Here is a 16,991-nt window from a genome sequence, read left to right on the forward strand (position 1 = left end):
AGTAAATATACCAGGTAATGGTTGCACATGCCTATCATGTAACTCAGGGGCAGATGCAGGGTGGGGCATTGCCACAAGTTCTCAGTCACCCTGTTTTACCCTGTAGATTCCAGGCCAGCTAGGACTACACAGTGAGACACTTTCTCAAAACATAAAGACAAAGACAAACTTAGAACTAAGTAGACACAGTGACTTCTATTGACAAGATCCGAAGTTCCACCAAATTTGGTAACTGAGTGTAGGACAGACAATACACACTAACGCTTAGCTGCAATGTGCTATCTATTCCCATGCATATCCAGTGCCTCAGTCTCCCCATGTATGACAACTATCTAGAGCTAAGTGTACAATGTGGTACCCCTGTGTACATGTTGCATACATAGATATGTAGTTTCATTATGGAAGCCACTATCTCACACTTGACCGGTGGCTAGTATGAGCTGAATGTGTGTTGAGCATGAAATACAACACCAGATTTCCAAGACAGCATAAAAATAAAAAGTAGTTCATTGGTGTCTGGTAACATGTTGAAATGCTAATATGATATATATATATATATATATATATATATATATATGATCAGAATACATTATTAAATTAATTACAATTATTCTACTTAAAATGCAACTAGTAGAAAAACTTAAATTATATATGTATTTTACTCTGTGAGTAGAGTTATTACTTCTGATAGAAGACTCTGATCTACACTAAATCTGCCTTGAAGAGCTTGAGTTCAGCATGGAAGGGGTGGAGACAACATGGGTGTTCTAAAGAAGGAGGAGAAAGGAAAGGCAACCTGGATTCTTTTCTGCACTGCTCTGCAGTCATCAGAACCAGTCTGCAGTCACCAGATCCATCAGACCTCAGGGGAGCTAAAGCTGGTGTGTGCAGCTGTCTACAGGATGATTCCTGGTTTTCATCTGTGGGCTTGAGCTCCATAGTTTTGACTGTGTGTGATGGCAGCCAGTTTAGACTGGCTAGTTAGGATTACCTAGGCATGGTAAGTCTGAGGCTGTCCCTATGAAGAAGTGTAATCTCATGGTATTATCAACTGTTCAGTTTCTCCTGTTAGACTCTAAGAGTCTTCCTCAGGAGGAAGTGTTATAGTGTGCTATTATTACACTGTGCTAAGCACCACAAAATGTTTTGGGTGTGAAACACACTTCACATTTACTTCATGAATTAAACTAGAGCTTTCATACAAACAATTTCCAGGGACCCAATAGTTTAATCCTAATTTAGTTCTCTTTTAAGATAACGAGAAACCTCTTAACTCTGTCCAAGACAGAAAATCCCCAAACCAGGTTCATGCATTTTAATTGTGTTCTGGAGGAGCCACTGTGAGCACCATCACTACCACAGAACACATGTTAAGAAACCTTTTGGGGAACAATGCAGAGGTCACGAGGGAGTAGAAAGGTTGAGTCAGGTGTAGATTAGAAGAAAGGATATGTGATAGGTAGGGTTTTAGTTGGGGGGTGGTAGGGGAGGAAGGGAGGGAGAAGGGAACTGTGATTGTCATGTAATTCAATCTTGTTTGTAATTCAAATAAAAAATAAGTCAAAAAAGAAGCTTTTTGAAACAATCTATGAAAAGGCAAGATAATAATTATAAAGAGATTGGAATAGCTTCATTACTGAATACCACAAGTCTGTGTCCTTCTCTTTACCTTATTTTTTTTCTATTCATTTCCCTTCTTTTAACAAAGCTAACACATAGATTCACAGATTTCTGGTATCATTACACATCTACCAAGCAAAGTTTTATGATATATATCTCAAGATAGAGGAGATGTGTTTTCTATCTTCAGGCTATTTACTGTCTTGTAGGAGACATTTAAATACACCAATAACTTCAGCACCTACAGCATGTGAAAAATGAGAGAAACCATGAAGATTCAAGATGGTCAGATTGCTCAGCAAAAGGGATCTTTTGTTTTCTACCTAAGGAGATCAAAGCAAATATCCCTGTTGAGATGACATCTGGACCGAGTCTTAGATGGTGAACAGGCATTGGATGAAAACAGACAGAATATTATCTCCAGACATCTAAAGGGAATTGCAGAGCAGTCATAGAAAAACAGAGTTTAACTGTTTGAGGGGCTATCAGCTTTGTGATTTCTACTCTATCTGTAAATTGTCTGCTTTATATAATGAGGAGAGGAAAGAATTGAAACGCTGAAGATGTGTGAGATTCAGCAGCATTTTAGTAAGTCACATATGTGCTTGCTACAGATGACTTAAGGGAGATGCAGAAGGCAGGATGCTTAGGGGAGTCTTGACAGGAGGACCAAGTAACCAATGGGACAAATGTGAAAACTGCTGAAGGGAAGTGACTCACAGAACAACCACCAAGTTCTTTATGAGTGTTCATTAAGTGAAGAGAAATGCTCTACCTAACACTAATGAATTGACTAGTGAAACCTGTTTTCTCTTGTTCTCAGTGGAACCACCCTTTCAATTGTCCTTTTGACTGCAAACTTATCTTTCTTCTTCCTTTTAGTCATAAGATATTTTCTAAGATAGTTGTCATTATATCAAGATGGATTTTGCTTTCAGTGCACTTGAAATCTGGTTTCTATCTAGACTATCTCACCAGACATTTTTTGAACAAAGGTCTTTCATGGTTTCTCTGTGGCGTAATAGGGTAAATAATTTTTATTACTTATCTTGGGTGGGCTCTCTGATATATTTCATAATGGTATTTTTCCACCCCTTTGAACTTTCTTCCATCTTTGTTTCTATCTTCTGGCTGAGTACTATCTGAGCGCGACTATCCGTTTCTTTCCTGTCTGTCCAGCTATTTAAAGAAAACTGCTTTCACATGGGCTGATGTTTCCTTTCTGTTTACAGCTGTTTAGCCTGCTATACTCTTCTACACTTGTATCCTCTTTGTTCCATCCATCATTTCTAATGGTGTGTATCTGTCTGTTGAGGGTGTGCCTCTGCATATACATAGACTAGGAGGATTTTTCAGCCAGGCTGGCAGCCAACAAGACCCGGCGCACCTCCTGGCTGCTTGCTCTAGACTGGCGCTAGAGGCTTATGCTGCATTACCCACAGCTTGCCACAAGGGGGCTGAAATCTGAATTGCATGATTCACATTTACAGAGAGAACTTTTAAACCATTAGAACCATCTCTAAATTTTATGGTGTGTGTGTGTGTGTGTGTGTGTGTGTGTGTGTGTGTGTGTGTGTGTGTGTGTGTGTGTTTTAGAACTACCTTGGCCAGGTATTTTGTTAGTTTGTTAGTGAACTCTACTTATGATAACATTCTCAAATAGAGTCTTCTCAGGCTCGTTGTTATTCCTCTACCGCTTTTCTTTGTGGACTGGAATGTTCTTCGAGCCGTTAACCATCAGAATCCCAGAAGCCACATTTGGTTTTACGTTTTGGTGCACACCAAGCAGGACAGACAAATAGAAGTTCTCCTTTTATGACAACTTTCAGAAATTACAATATATTTAACACACTTTTCAGGAGATTTGGAGATTTTATAGCCTTCAAGACATCTTGGGATATTGCATAGACAACGTTCATTAGAAGGACTACCATTAATTAATTAGTTCATAAACATTTATAGAATAACTATATTTGTTTGGCATTTTCTAGCATTGAAAGTTCTGAAGATAGAAAAGCAAAATTCCCTGATCCAAAGAACTCATTGACTGCAAGAAGCAGATGTAAGAAATAAGGGCAGCATTGGTGCAGTCCATGAAACCATAGATGGATCCTGAAAGAGGTTAGCATGTAAGAATAGCCATTATGTTTTCCAAATTACTGGAGAGAAAGTACTTTCTCATGTTTACAAGCAATTTCACACACTACACTTAACCTTTGGTTCCTTCATCTGGGGAATGAATCAGTTAAATTCTAAATCAGTGTTTAAATGGAGGAACATTAGAAAAATGCCATTGTTTGGCCTCATCTAGATCCTGCTAAAATATTACCTTTACTGGAAGCACAGCTGGTGAGCTTTCTGTTCTGTTTGACAGTGGTGGCTAATCTATCCCTTTGCATTTGTTTCCATCTTGATTTCTGTGACATGACTATCTTTGCTTTTATCCCATGTATCCAGGCATTTCAGTTTTGAAAAGTCCCGGTGGTCTTTATAATGTGTATACACATTTCCATTGTATTGCTCCATAAAATCAACTGGAGAGTAAACAAAGAAAATTCACACAAGAGTTCTGCTTAGCTTTGATTCTTTCAAAAGTTCCCCTTTGAGGATTTGAAGTTCTTATGAAGACCAATAGGAGTTTGAGCTTGAGTTCACAATACACACTAGAATATATAGTTATGTTTTCTCTACTATGTCTAAAGGTTAGATACTATCATTTTCTAAGAGTAGGAAGCATGTCGTATTATTAAAACCAAGAATTATACTGTAATTGCAGAATATTTAATAGTGTCCATAGTATATACTGTGTACATTATTATAGGAATCCAGGAAGCTAATCAATTTCCTTTTGCACATATTGAAACAAAGGTACTGTTGGTTGATATAATTTTAAACACCCAACAAGTAATGAGATACCTGGAACATGAAGTTGTAAGATAAGCTACAGTTAAAACTAATTATTTGTGAATAATTTTTAACTGGATATTAATTGAAGTAATGAACTTATGCATTTTACATGGAAACGTTGGAAAGAAGGCAAAATGATGAAAAAAGCTTAGGGTCATAGAAAAGTTAAAAACAATGAAGAATGAAGGATAAATGTGGACAAGATACTTTGTCATCATTTGAAATAACTTACTAATTTCAGGTTCTGCCTTCAATGAAAATTTACTTTAGTATCTTACACCTCTTTTTCTTTTTAACCCACTGCTTAGTCTCTAGATGTTTATAGACACCAATGGGGTGAAAAGCTGTGAGAAATGGAGCCAGTGCTTTCGTGATCCCGAGTGTGGTGCTGTGACTTTGCTCTGCAAGGATGGGCATGGCGTGCTGTGAGAAGCAGCATAGAGAGTTCCTGGGTGAATTCAGGGATGTGACAGTTTCTCTGTGATTTTCATTATTATGTCATAACCATTCTTTTCCGAATAACCAAGAATAATGGTTCCCACATACTAAAATTCAAAGGTTTTGGGTGAACCTACCAACAACAATGAAAAACTCTAATAGTTAAAAATAGTAGCATAACTGGGAAACAAAACTTCAAAGATTATATTTCCAAACTAACAATGATATGACAATTATTTGTAAAAGTTGGTTGTCTAAACATTTCCATTAAAAACAGTACTGGTAACTTTTGACAGTTTAAAAATTCATACAGCCAAAAGGTGGCAGTGTCCTACTGGGTTACCGTTCAAGATTCATTTCTCTGGAGTTGAACTTTTCAAATGTGCTCTGCCTCTAACCGGCTTTCAAAAGAAATAGAAAGCAATATCATTACTGTCATATATGCCAAGCAATTATAACTGAAGGGAAATGCTTTCCACAATAACAGTTTTATAGAATTTTTACATAGAATGATTTGATCTGTACAACATAAAGACAGAAACAGGAGGGAGGGAGGGAGAGAGGGACAGAGAGAGACAGAGAGAGACAGAGAGAGAGAGAGAGAGAGAGAGAGAGAGAGAGAGAGAGAGAGAGAGAGAGAGATTTTAAAAGTCTCCATCCAGTCAACAAACAGGTTTTACACATTCTACTTATTTGGCTATTGCTTATGTCTTTGGGGTTCTACTCAGTCTTGGGTATAAATTAGTTCATTCTAGCGTATGCAAGCAGTGATTTGTTTTCATGTAGGATTAGTTAATGAAGGGAGTAATACAAAATTTGTGTTCCTGTCAGACAATGCTTTTCCACTATTATATTCACTTTGGAAGATTTTTCAAGAAGCAAATAATACTTATAAACCCAATAAACAGAATGAAAGCATATGCAAGCATTCTTTTTAAGAAAATCTTTTATTCTTTAAAAGGTTCACAAATGTTTTGATCATATTTACTCTTCTCCAACTCTTCCCAGATCTACCCTCCTTCCATACCCACCTGACTTTGTGCTCTTCTCCTGATCCCCATCAATACAAATCTGTGCTGCCCAAATATTCTTGGATGTGCAACCTTCCCCTGGAGCATGGTTGACTTACCAGTGGCTATATTCTTAGACAAAAGTGACTCTCAATCTCCCAGCAACTAACAGTTTTCCATAGTTCCTCAGTTAGGTTTAGGGCTTTGTGTTCACATCTTCTCTCTGTGCTGGGGTTTGGTCTGGCTTGGACTTGCACAGGTCTTGGGCATGTTGTAACAATTAATGGGACTTCATAGGTGCAGCTGTCCTGCTGAAAACATTGTTTCCTTGCAGTCACCTGCTGTTTCTGGCTCTCCTAGTCTTTCTGTACCTTTTCTGCAGTGATTCTTCAGCCTTGGGAGGAAGGAGTATGGTGCATCTGTTCAATTTAGGGCTAAGCACTCAGCAGCATCTGCACTTTGCACAGTGGATCTCTGTCTACTGCAGAAGAAGCTCGCCAGGTGACGGTTGAGAGAAGCACTGATCTATGGTCATAACAGCAAGTCATTAGAAGTCAGTTTAATACTATGTTTATTTAGCAGCATAATAGTTGTAGGTTCTCTCCTAGGGCCTATGACCTGTCTATCAATGGACTTTGGTCCAGTGATGGTGCCTGGTATGGGTTTCATTTTTGTGGAGCAGGAGATTTCCAAACAGAAAGTGGTTAGTTGCTCCCATGACGTGAACTACTATTATTTCAAGTGGGCATGTCTGGTCAGGCCAGTGACTATTGCAGCTTGTAGAGTTCATAGCTGGGTACGACCTATGCTTGCTTTCTCCTCCAGGAACCCACATAGTATCTTCCAGGACCATGAAAGCTAGCCAGTTTGTCTGAAGTTTTTGTTTTTTGTTTTTTTTTGTTTTTGGTAGTTACAGCTTGATCTCTTTATATTCTATGACTCAAGTTTGTGGTATCTTCAGCAGTAGTGTCTTACTGTCAAATTCTGGATGGTAACCAAAAACAAGGGCAATAGCCTGTAATGTTTAGGGGTCTATGGAACCTCACTGGCCAAATAACACCAAAGACACTTTGAAAAAGTCCTGTGTAAATCTATTACTGTAGAATCTTACTCGTGCACATATGCGTGAGTGAGCTTGCCCATACACACACATACACACACTATACACTTATCTATATCTATATCTATATCTATCTATCTATCTATATATATATAGTTAAAAATGAAATTACCCTACAACAGGGTAGCCTTCCTAGACATGAGAGATCAACAAACAAAAACCTTAGTTCGAGGAATGAATAACTTCTTTTGCAGTAAATATATTGAAAGAAAAAAAGTCTTACTATTATATTGAAAACAACTGAAAAAAAACCCCTGAAAAATAACTCTATCCAAATTTCTAAATTTGTCCCAAAATCTTAAACAAATGCTGAGCCAAAATTTGCCTGAGGCAAAATTATTTTGCAAGCATATCCTGGCAAGAATTTGCTTAACTGTCAATTATTAGGAACCAAATCCAGTTTTATTTATTTATTTTTTTAAAGTCTGACGTGGGTGCTAAGAACTGAACTTGGGTACTTTTTGAGGGCAATATGCATTGTTAGCCACTGAGTAACCTTTCCAGCTTCAGTTTTCTTAAAGTAAGAGCTACTGGTTTACTCTAGTAAATTAGTTACTCTGAAGTAACCAAGTGTCTTAAGGAGAGCACTATCATAGTGATGCTTAGTAAGATCATTAGTCAGAGTTTGTCAGTGTTTGGATAAAAACTCATTGTTTTCCAGAGTCTTGCAACAGTGCCATGGATTGTTTGCATCTTAATTAAAGCTTGGCATCACAGTTCTAAGGCAGTATTAGGAATTTAGTTTTGAATTTGTCCAAACACCCAAGGACTTTCTCTTCTTACATGTATGAGGAAAAGTAAATGATCCTGTTGATTGTGATTTCAGTTTTGAAATTGGGAATTTTATCTATTTCTATCTGCTATATATAAATGGTATGAAATAATTGTATTTGGAAACCCTAGACAATGTAATCAGCGAACTCTACAGAGCACTTTCAATTTTAAATAAAGCTTAAACAAGGTTACCATGAGTTAGAATGATAGTTATTTCTAGTTGGTGAATCAAAATAATTTTTAATACTCAATTTTGTAAAAAAGAATTAAATCACAAAATTTAATATTCAGTTTTGTGAAAAAGAATAAAATGAATTAATTTTTTAGTTATACGTGTTGGTGGCAAAGATTTTTCAACTGGCATTTTAAATTTAAACTTTCTTTAACCTTACAACGTACCCAGCATTTCTAGGACATCACTGGGTAGACTAGTTTTAATTTCATCATTCTTCTACTCCTTGCCTCTCAGGGAAAGAGCCCTAGTAACAATCAAAGTGACTTTGGTTTGTCAGTGACAGAAAGAAAAATTCAAAGTCAGGATTGACTCTATCCGTTGAACTCATGCTAGCACTACTTACCTATATATAGTATTTCTTAAAAAATTTATTTAATTAAAAAAGTGAGAGCATCTTTTCAGTTGAAGAGCACTCACTACCTGTTCGGTTATAGCTCCTTTGGTGCATTTGGTAAACACTGGCTAGTGTTGTCATGGGTCACATCAGCAGAAGAAAATATTCTTGAGAGGGTAAATGTTTTGGCTGATTACCTACTATAGATAAGAGCTTTCTTTTCAACAAATGGCTTCTAGATGCCACAGAGTAATAATACTTAAAAGAATTCTACAGAAGGCAGTGAAATCTAATGGAACCTAGCAATTTTATTTTAGGAGTTTCAATTCCCCATCCCAAATCTTTTCCTACACAACCCAAATAAAATCTTATGCTTGTTAATTTGCTTAATCTTTATAAAATCTTATATGACAGGGGATGTCATTATCTTAAGGATCAGGAAACTCAGGCAGTATGTGATTACAAAGCTATGAAACACAGGACCAGCATTTAAATTCTGTTTTCTGAGAACATACTTTTAAATCACCATATTAGTTTTTCTCTCTAAGTCTTTTAAGAAGGATTGAGTCTCCCTTAAAACATTCTGGTGAGGATCAGTCTTAGGATATGTTTTGCAGAACAGCAACCAGGCATTTAATGGCATGAAAATAAAGTATGCAACATTGTCCAAACAATTTTACCATGGCACTAACCATTTCATTTATTTTAGATGCACAGTAGCATGCAAAAATATTTTTTACAACTTCAGTGAGGGTGTGAAAATTAAACACCTGCTGTGGGAATGCTCTGAATAATGCACTACAAATGATGTTATGATTGCTTTATAGTTATAAAAGAATACCCTCATATTTGTTATTGAGAATCACAATCATCTTCTAAATATATTATTAAAAACCAGTATTTTAAAAACAAAAAACAAGTGAAGGTATTAAGTGATTTTTTTTTTTAGCATATGTAGCAAAATAGATGGTAGCAAATCTAACATTTGAGTTAGTTCTGTGGCTCAAAGTAAGTAGTGTAAATTCCTCTTCTGGCGGCAGCTATCACATCCTTGCTGTGACCTCTGTGCTTTAGAAGGCCTCTTTCCCCAGTATAATGCTTACTTGTCTCAGAGCCAAGGAAATACTCACTGTGTTTCTAAGCTGACTAGATCCATCAACAGCAAACGAGAACTTTGGAACAAAGGCTCACTTCAAATTTAACAATTTGAGTGATAGAGCAATTAGATAATTGAGTTTTTAAGAATTATTTTCTCTTTTTGACTTTGTCACTGCACTAGGACTCTGATGGAAAAGATTTGAGATGTCTGATAAGATTGCGAGAGAATCTCATAAAAGGGAAAAGGCTGTATATTTTTCAAAATGTGAGCAGATTGTGCAGAAAGATAATGCAATAAAATTCTGCTTGTTGTATATCCACAGACACGACAATGTCATTTCAGAGAATGGTGCATTATTTTTCTCAGGTTAACTGATAAAAGAATATAAGCACAGTGTCTTAGTTTGGCAGTGTAGGGCAACCAATACCAAAGTGAAACAGAATTTCAATTTTACTGGGCCCTGGTAATAAGCTATGAAACACTGACACTTATGAAACATATTCTCATACATCCTCTTACTTAATGAATTCAATGCTTCACAGTAAGAGATTTTTTTCTCATTTCACCTCTGAGGAAACTGGTTCAGTTAGATGACTGTTTCTGGCTACTCTCTGGTTATGTGATTCCAAAGTCATTCGGAGAGTACAATGTCAACCTAGTTTTCCTTGTTGAGTATTTCAAGCAGATTCTTTGATAAACACTATACACATTATAAATCCCCTTCACAACTCATGGGTGTGGAAAAAATAAATGAAAGAACCAAAAAATTTATGACATTCTTTAAGCACATTAAATGATAGTTACTTGGCGGGAAGATTCTGGCAACATTTGGGTAATTGCAAAGATAATAGCATCCATATTACAGACAATGAGTTTTAAAGTTCATGCTCTCTGGTTACTGGTTTTATTTATCAAAGTGATTCTGTTATCAGTTTATGTGAGTGGTCTATACAGCTTGGGGAGGAAGCTATGCTAATGTATTCTTGTACTTAAAATTGTGGAGCCAAAAGGCCATTGACATCTAAAGATTTTGACTAAAGAAGGTTGAGAGGGTTTCAACTGCTCTAGGCTACCTAGAAGGCTCCTAAAAGCAGAGCCAGTTTTGTTGTCATTTGCTTCACTCTGTTTACTGAATGTTATCATACTAATCTATGTCCCAGGAAGTCTTTCTCACTGATTTAAAAAGTATGTTTAGAAACATGTGCAAGTCTGTTGGAGAGGCTTATCAATCAGTATGTGAAAGTTATTGATGTTAACACAATTTTCTGTTTGATATCAGCATATAATGGTAAATAACAACAAAAGCCTATGTGGAATAAGTCCAATATTTCCATATGACCAGTTCCAAAATGACATTAGAAATGATAAACCATTCAGTTTAACTTTGTTTCCTAAAAATGGTTGGAAGGTAATATACTATTGTCAAACATTACACCTAGAGAAATTTTCTAGAAATGTATTAAAAGGTCTTAAAAAGACATTGATGTGACACAGCATAAAATTATATCGTGTGTTGTATTTTGTGCCACAAATTAGGATTAAACATATTAAAAGTAAGATGCAATGCCTTCAGCCCAGTGATAACTATTCTTTATTCCAAGTGTGGAGTGGCATTGGCTGAAACTTTAGTGACAATTAATTATTTGAGTTATTTCCTTGGATTTTACTATTTTTATTGTTATGATGTTATTATTTTCACGATTGTTGCTTTAATTTTTGCCAGAAGTGTTTAAACAGTTATTTTTCCAAAGGATTCTATCCGTGCTTGAAAACTGTCTCCAGCATTCCTCTCCATTTCCAGAGAAGCAGCTTAAAAGTACAATTGGAGGAGGGGGGTATACTATCAGATTGCCACTTAATGTCATCGGCTGTGCTAAGGAATGTGGGGCTGTAGAAGATAAAACTGATTCAGCAGCTCTGGTGGGTGGGTGGGGGTGGGGCCAAATCCTGCTCTCTGGGAAGAGTGCTGGTGAAAGGTGAGAGATAAAGAAAACAGTGACACTTGAGAGAGAGTTCTAGATAAGAGGACAGGGGTGGGGGTCGGGTGGGTGGATGGGGGTGATAAGGCTTTTAAAATTAGGGGCACAGATAAAGTAAATGGAGGAACAGATCAAAAAGAGAGAAAATGAAAAGTAGAAAAATCAGAAATAGGATTTAGATATAGAGAGTAATTCGAATGTGAAGTTGTGGAAGATCCAGTGTAAAGGAAAATTGAGGAGAAACCTCGACACTGTGTCCACACAGGCCCCTCTAAACACGAGAGCCTGAACACTCCAAAACTGAACATATTCAATATAGGCACGAAGGTTACTTTTTGTGAGTTCACATGACTGGATTACCAAATTGAATTGCATAATATAATTGCCTAATATAATATGATGTACATGATAGCTCAAGAAAGCACTACAAATGAAGCAAAGAAAATTGTGTAGTAAATAGATACCATTTTGAAAACTTGATCTGTATATTATGACACAGTGCAGAAGTTGTGTAGGAAACTGCATTTTGACTCTGAATTTAAATTACAATACCTGAGCAGAAATCTTTTTAGAAGCAACTGACCTGTAGGAAAAGTGTAGACTGTTTATTTCTACAACAGTTCTAGAAAGCTAGTGTTCGGAATATGGATGACATAAAAAGCTTTCTGGAATAAATGTCGTGTATTCACTTAAATAAACATTTATTAAAAATTGTGGAATCTTTTTTTCTTTTTGCAACTCTGGGAATATATATCTTTATTTCCCAATAGCAAAAAAAGGCAGGTGGGGGGAGTATCTGGGAAAATATGACAGCAGAGAGGTTAGCTCTTCAGAACGAAACTGAGTACAGATACAGACTTGGAGCAGCAGCTTGAGATACAAACATGGCTCTGTACATGTGTTGCTTCCCTAGTCTCCCTGACTCCCTTTGGGCACCGTAGCACTGTTCTTTCCTAGTGGGTTGTGAAAAGACGCAGTGAGTTCACATACATAGAGTGTCCAGGTCACAAATGCAAGAAATGATGGAATCTTATTAAAAAATCTTACTCTTATTTAGCAACTTCTTTATTATAATTGTGAACATAGTCCTTTTAATCTACTGTCGTTTACATTCTTCCTAGAATATTTGTTGGGGGTTTTCAACTTTGATTACATATTAATCATTTAAAGTGTTAATGTTTGAGTCTCTATCAAGAATTGTGACTTCCTTGGTCTCTAGATGGTTCATTACTGGCATTTCTTAAATTATCCCCTTGTCTACAAGTGGCAATATAAGAATTGCCATCCCTATCAGAAAACTGTGTTAGATGGGTTTTTATATGATTACAACTCAAATATTAGTTATTATCCATGTTATTCATTGGCATATTTCCTAAGGACATCCCACATTACAAAGCAAAGTCCATATTCTCTTAATTAGCAGAATATATGTATATATATATATGTATATATATATATATATTTATGGTTTTTAAAATTATTAATGGACACAGGCTGTGATGTAACTGAGGATACTTTCTTAGGCTTTAAAGCTTCTGAGAGAAGTTCTATGAAGTTCTTTTTAGGATTTATTCATTTTTATGTGTGTGAGTATTTTGCCTGTGAATCAGATCCCCTGGCTACATGGATGTTGGGAACCAAGCCTGGGTCCTCTGCAAGAGTAGTATATGGTCTTAACCACTGAGCCATCTCTCAGACCACAAAAAGTTTGTATTTACTGTAGCAAATGATACTATGAAAAACTATAACCATGCATTTAAAAAATTCTTGTGTTAGGTAATTTTAATATTTCCTTTAAATTGTATCATTTTGATATTGAATAGTGATATTTATAAACTTTATTATCTTCTGAGGGTTTTTTAATGAGATTTATTAGGGTAAATTGGCAGCCATACCTGTCATTGAACTGCCACATTCCTACAAATTTTGAATTTCCCAAAATATTGGTTAGAATCAGCCATCTACGAGAGTGATGATCAGTGTGAGTTTAAGAACTTGAACTCATTTACATGCTTTGTTTAGTGCTTTTCTCCATGCTCCATATTATTCATTTGTCTTCTATGTAACTCCATTCTTCTGAGGCTTTGCAGGCAATTTTCATTATTGCTAAAATCTAATTAATAAGTGGTGATCATTTTCAGAATTTCTTTCTTTCTTTCTTTCTTTCTTTCTTTCTTTCTTTCTTTCTTTCTCTTTCTTTTTTTCTTTTTTGTTTTTCAAGACAGGGTTTCTCTGTGTAGCTTTGGAGCCTATCCTGGCACTCGCTCTGGAGACCAGTCTGGCCTCAAACTCACAGAGATCCGCCTGCCTCTGCCTCCCGAGAGCCGGGATTAAAGGCGTACGTCACCAACGCCCGGCCTTTTTCAGACTTTCTTGCATTATAATATGGGCCATAAAAACAGCACTAAGGCAAAGACCAAACACATTATATTAGTTAGAGTTCTGTAGATGAACAGAACTGGTAGAATGGGTATATACTGCCAAAGGGTATTAATTAGATGGAATTATGTGATATGGGTGGGTTATCCAACAAAGACTGTCTATGCTTTGGTGATATTGACAATCCTGTACCTCTTCAGGCCATGATATGGATTCCTCAGCAGTTTCCATATGGTACAGAAAGCTTGAGGATTCCTGGGCAACTGCTGGTCTTCAGTCCATATTGAAAGACCAAAGAATCTGGGTTCTGATTGTCAGAAAGGATGGTAGCAGTAGCAGTTGCTGCTGTTACTGCTGGAGGCTAGATGCACACACCAAAAAGGAAGAAGTCAAGCATAGGAAACAGGACTTTGTAGCTAGAGTGCCAATTGAAGTTTGCTCACTCTGGGGTATGCTTTCCTCTTTAGTTAATGATCCAGTGGACACCTTGCTGACTCACTGAGAAGCATGTCTCTTAGCTGATCCCAGATCCTGACAAGTTGACAACCAAGATTAACCATTACATAAGTAAAACAAGCCATTGCCATTCAAAGAAGTGAGGTATTTGCTGACAGGAACAGATAATAATCACATCTATCAAGGGCAACTTTAATTCAATGGAATTTCCCTGTAATAACAGAGCAGAGGACTTTTATGAACATGAATGTCACTCATCACATGATGGTTTTTTTTCTTGTAAGTAATAGCAAGCATCTAACACACTGACAGAATTGAAATCTAGTAGTTTCAGAATCAATGCTAAGAATGTCTACTTTTTAATGGCTACTTGTTGCTTTATTTTCTCAAGAAATAGCTATCCTATCTTGAACTCATATAATACAATCTTAGAAACATCTACTAGAAAGCATATTCAAAAATCTCGTTTACATAATCCTGGTTATTCAACAATAACAAACATTTCCAAAGTTCTATTACCTTTATTATATATTTCCCAGCTTTTATTTAATGATCAGATAAAGTGTAGGCTGCCCATGACTACAGTCCCATTCAAATCACTATGAAAAAAAAAAAAACAACAACACCACCAAAACCAACCCCCCTCCGCAAACAAACAACCCCCCCAAACTTCTCTGAGAGTGGTCTTGCAGCATTGTTCTGTCATTCTCTGAACATAGTGGACTCTTGTCGATGCCTTCCCAGAACTATCTTTGCTGTCAGTTCCAACAGTCAGTTAAATGGTCTTATAGATACCTACTGTCAGTATCCCTTCCAGATACTTTTTTTTTTTTTTTGACATCAAAACGGCAACAACCCAAGCTCAAGAGAGATAAGAAGAAATTTCTAGAACAACAAAGATTTACAAATGTTTCCACTATCCGTTGAACAAGTTTCTTTTGGAAAACTGGAAAAGCTGAAGATTGGTAAACTGGGTATGATTGCTTCACAGATCCAGAGACAATGGCATCTGATTTCACAGGGAAAAGGAACTTCCAAAGAAGAGTGAGCTGTGGGGAGGCTGCTGTGTTCCAAAGCAACAAGGGAGTGACTAGGTTTTTGTGGAAATGCCTCTTGGTGATCCTTAAGGACAACTCTTGTGATGAGTCAGGTCTTTCTCTAATCTCACTTCTTTCTTGTGTGTGACAATATAGCATGTCCGGTTCCTTGTATCATACGTATTCAGAAACGTGGATCCCGACGAGTTTGCAGGCACAAAATCTACTTTATCTTTCAAGTTGTTCTCAAATGCTTAGGTATAACTCTATCTGGGAATTAAGATGTGGTAAAATACATTTGCTTTCAATTGAAAAGGATTCTAACTTTTCATATAGTAGCTAGCACTTCCTGTTTAGTCTTAGAATATTTTTTCTTATTTTTCTCCTCTTACTGATCTTTAGAAAAATCAATGTGGGCTAAGTCTAGTCTGTATTGGAATGGAGGTAGGGGTAGAGTGGATACTAACGCCTGACCAAGCCTGCTAGCAACTTAATGCCAATATTTGGAAGGCTATATGCCTGTATAAGCAATTAAATTACAATTATCCTTATATTATAAATCTATTATAAATTATGGTTCAGGAAAAGTTTTTGAGACCTGTGATATCCAGGCTAATTTTTATTTTTCAAGTGTATCATAGGTGGAAAAAATTAATACCTATGTAGTAAGAATTGTTCTTTCTTTAGTGCAGTTGATTTTACTCTGTAACTATCTTGTGCTCTTGAGACATAAAGCAAATTCACAGCTTTGAAAATGTATTTTAAAATGCAGAGGAAAACCATAGCCTACTTGATCTGTAATATGTTTTATAAAAGCAGAGGGGGAATTGATCTGTGCTGATGACCAAAATTTACTTTTTGGTTTGGATGCTAAAGCAAATAATCTTAGGAATTTTAGTCGTTCAAAATATTGCTTATTATAATGGGATGCCGGCACTGCAAATCTGCATGGTTTCCCTTCCTTGTGACATTTCTTTTGATGACAACGCCTGTGGCCTGTGTGTCAGCATCTGGGCTGCTGCTATGACTGCTGTGGCATCCTGTGATGTTGCAGAATTGTCAGGGAGGCAAACATTCAGCCACACTGTCAAGTTTTCCTAGTGAATCTGTATAAGAGAAATGACGCCTGTAGTTAGATTCAGAAGCATTCACCAATGAACTGAAGACCATGAGAAATAGGACTATTTTATTTATGCAGAGGAAATATCTTAAAAGAAATTAAACAAGAAACCAGGCACCTCTAGGCAAAGAAAAAAAAACATTAAAATTTCACCACAGTTCTAGAATTCACTCGATAAATTTACTCTGCTATCGGAATGCTGTCCCAGACAATGAAAGCACTGTAAACGCTAAGGTTAAATGTGTGCCTGAGAAGAAAATTATAGCAGGCAGAGAAACAGTGCAGACTTCCAAATTTTAAAGGCATTAACCATTAAGGATAAACACATACTTTGCTCATTTCCTCAGATTAGGTATGGCATTCTAGAAAGGTGCACACTTTCTCTATTCTACCCATCAAAGTTCAGGAATTCTACTTTTAATCTGTGTCGTCAGGCAGGGCATTTGATCTTTAGCACTCCGTGTTTATTTGCACAACTTAAAT

This window comes from Cricetulus griseus, chromosome 4 (assembly GCF_003668045.3).
Source record: "Cricetulus griseus strain 17A/GY chromosome 4, alternate assembly CriGri-PICRH-1.0, whole genome shotgun sequence".
In the NCBI taxonomy this organism is placed as follows: Eukaryota; Metazoa; Chordata; class Mammalia; order Rodentia; family Cricetidae; genus Cricetulus; species Cricetulus griseus.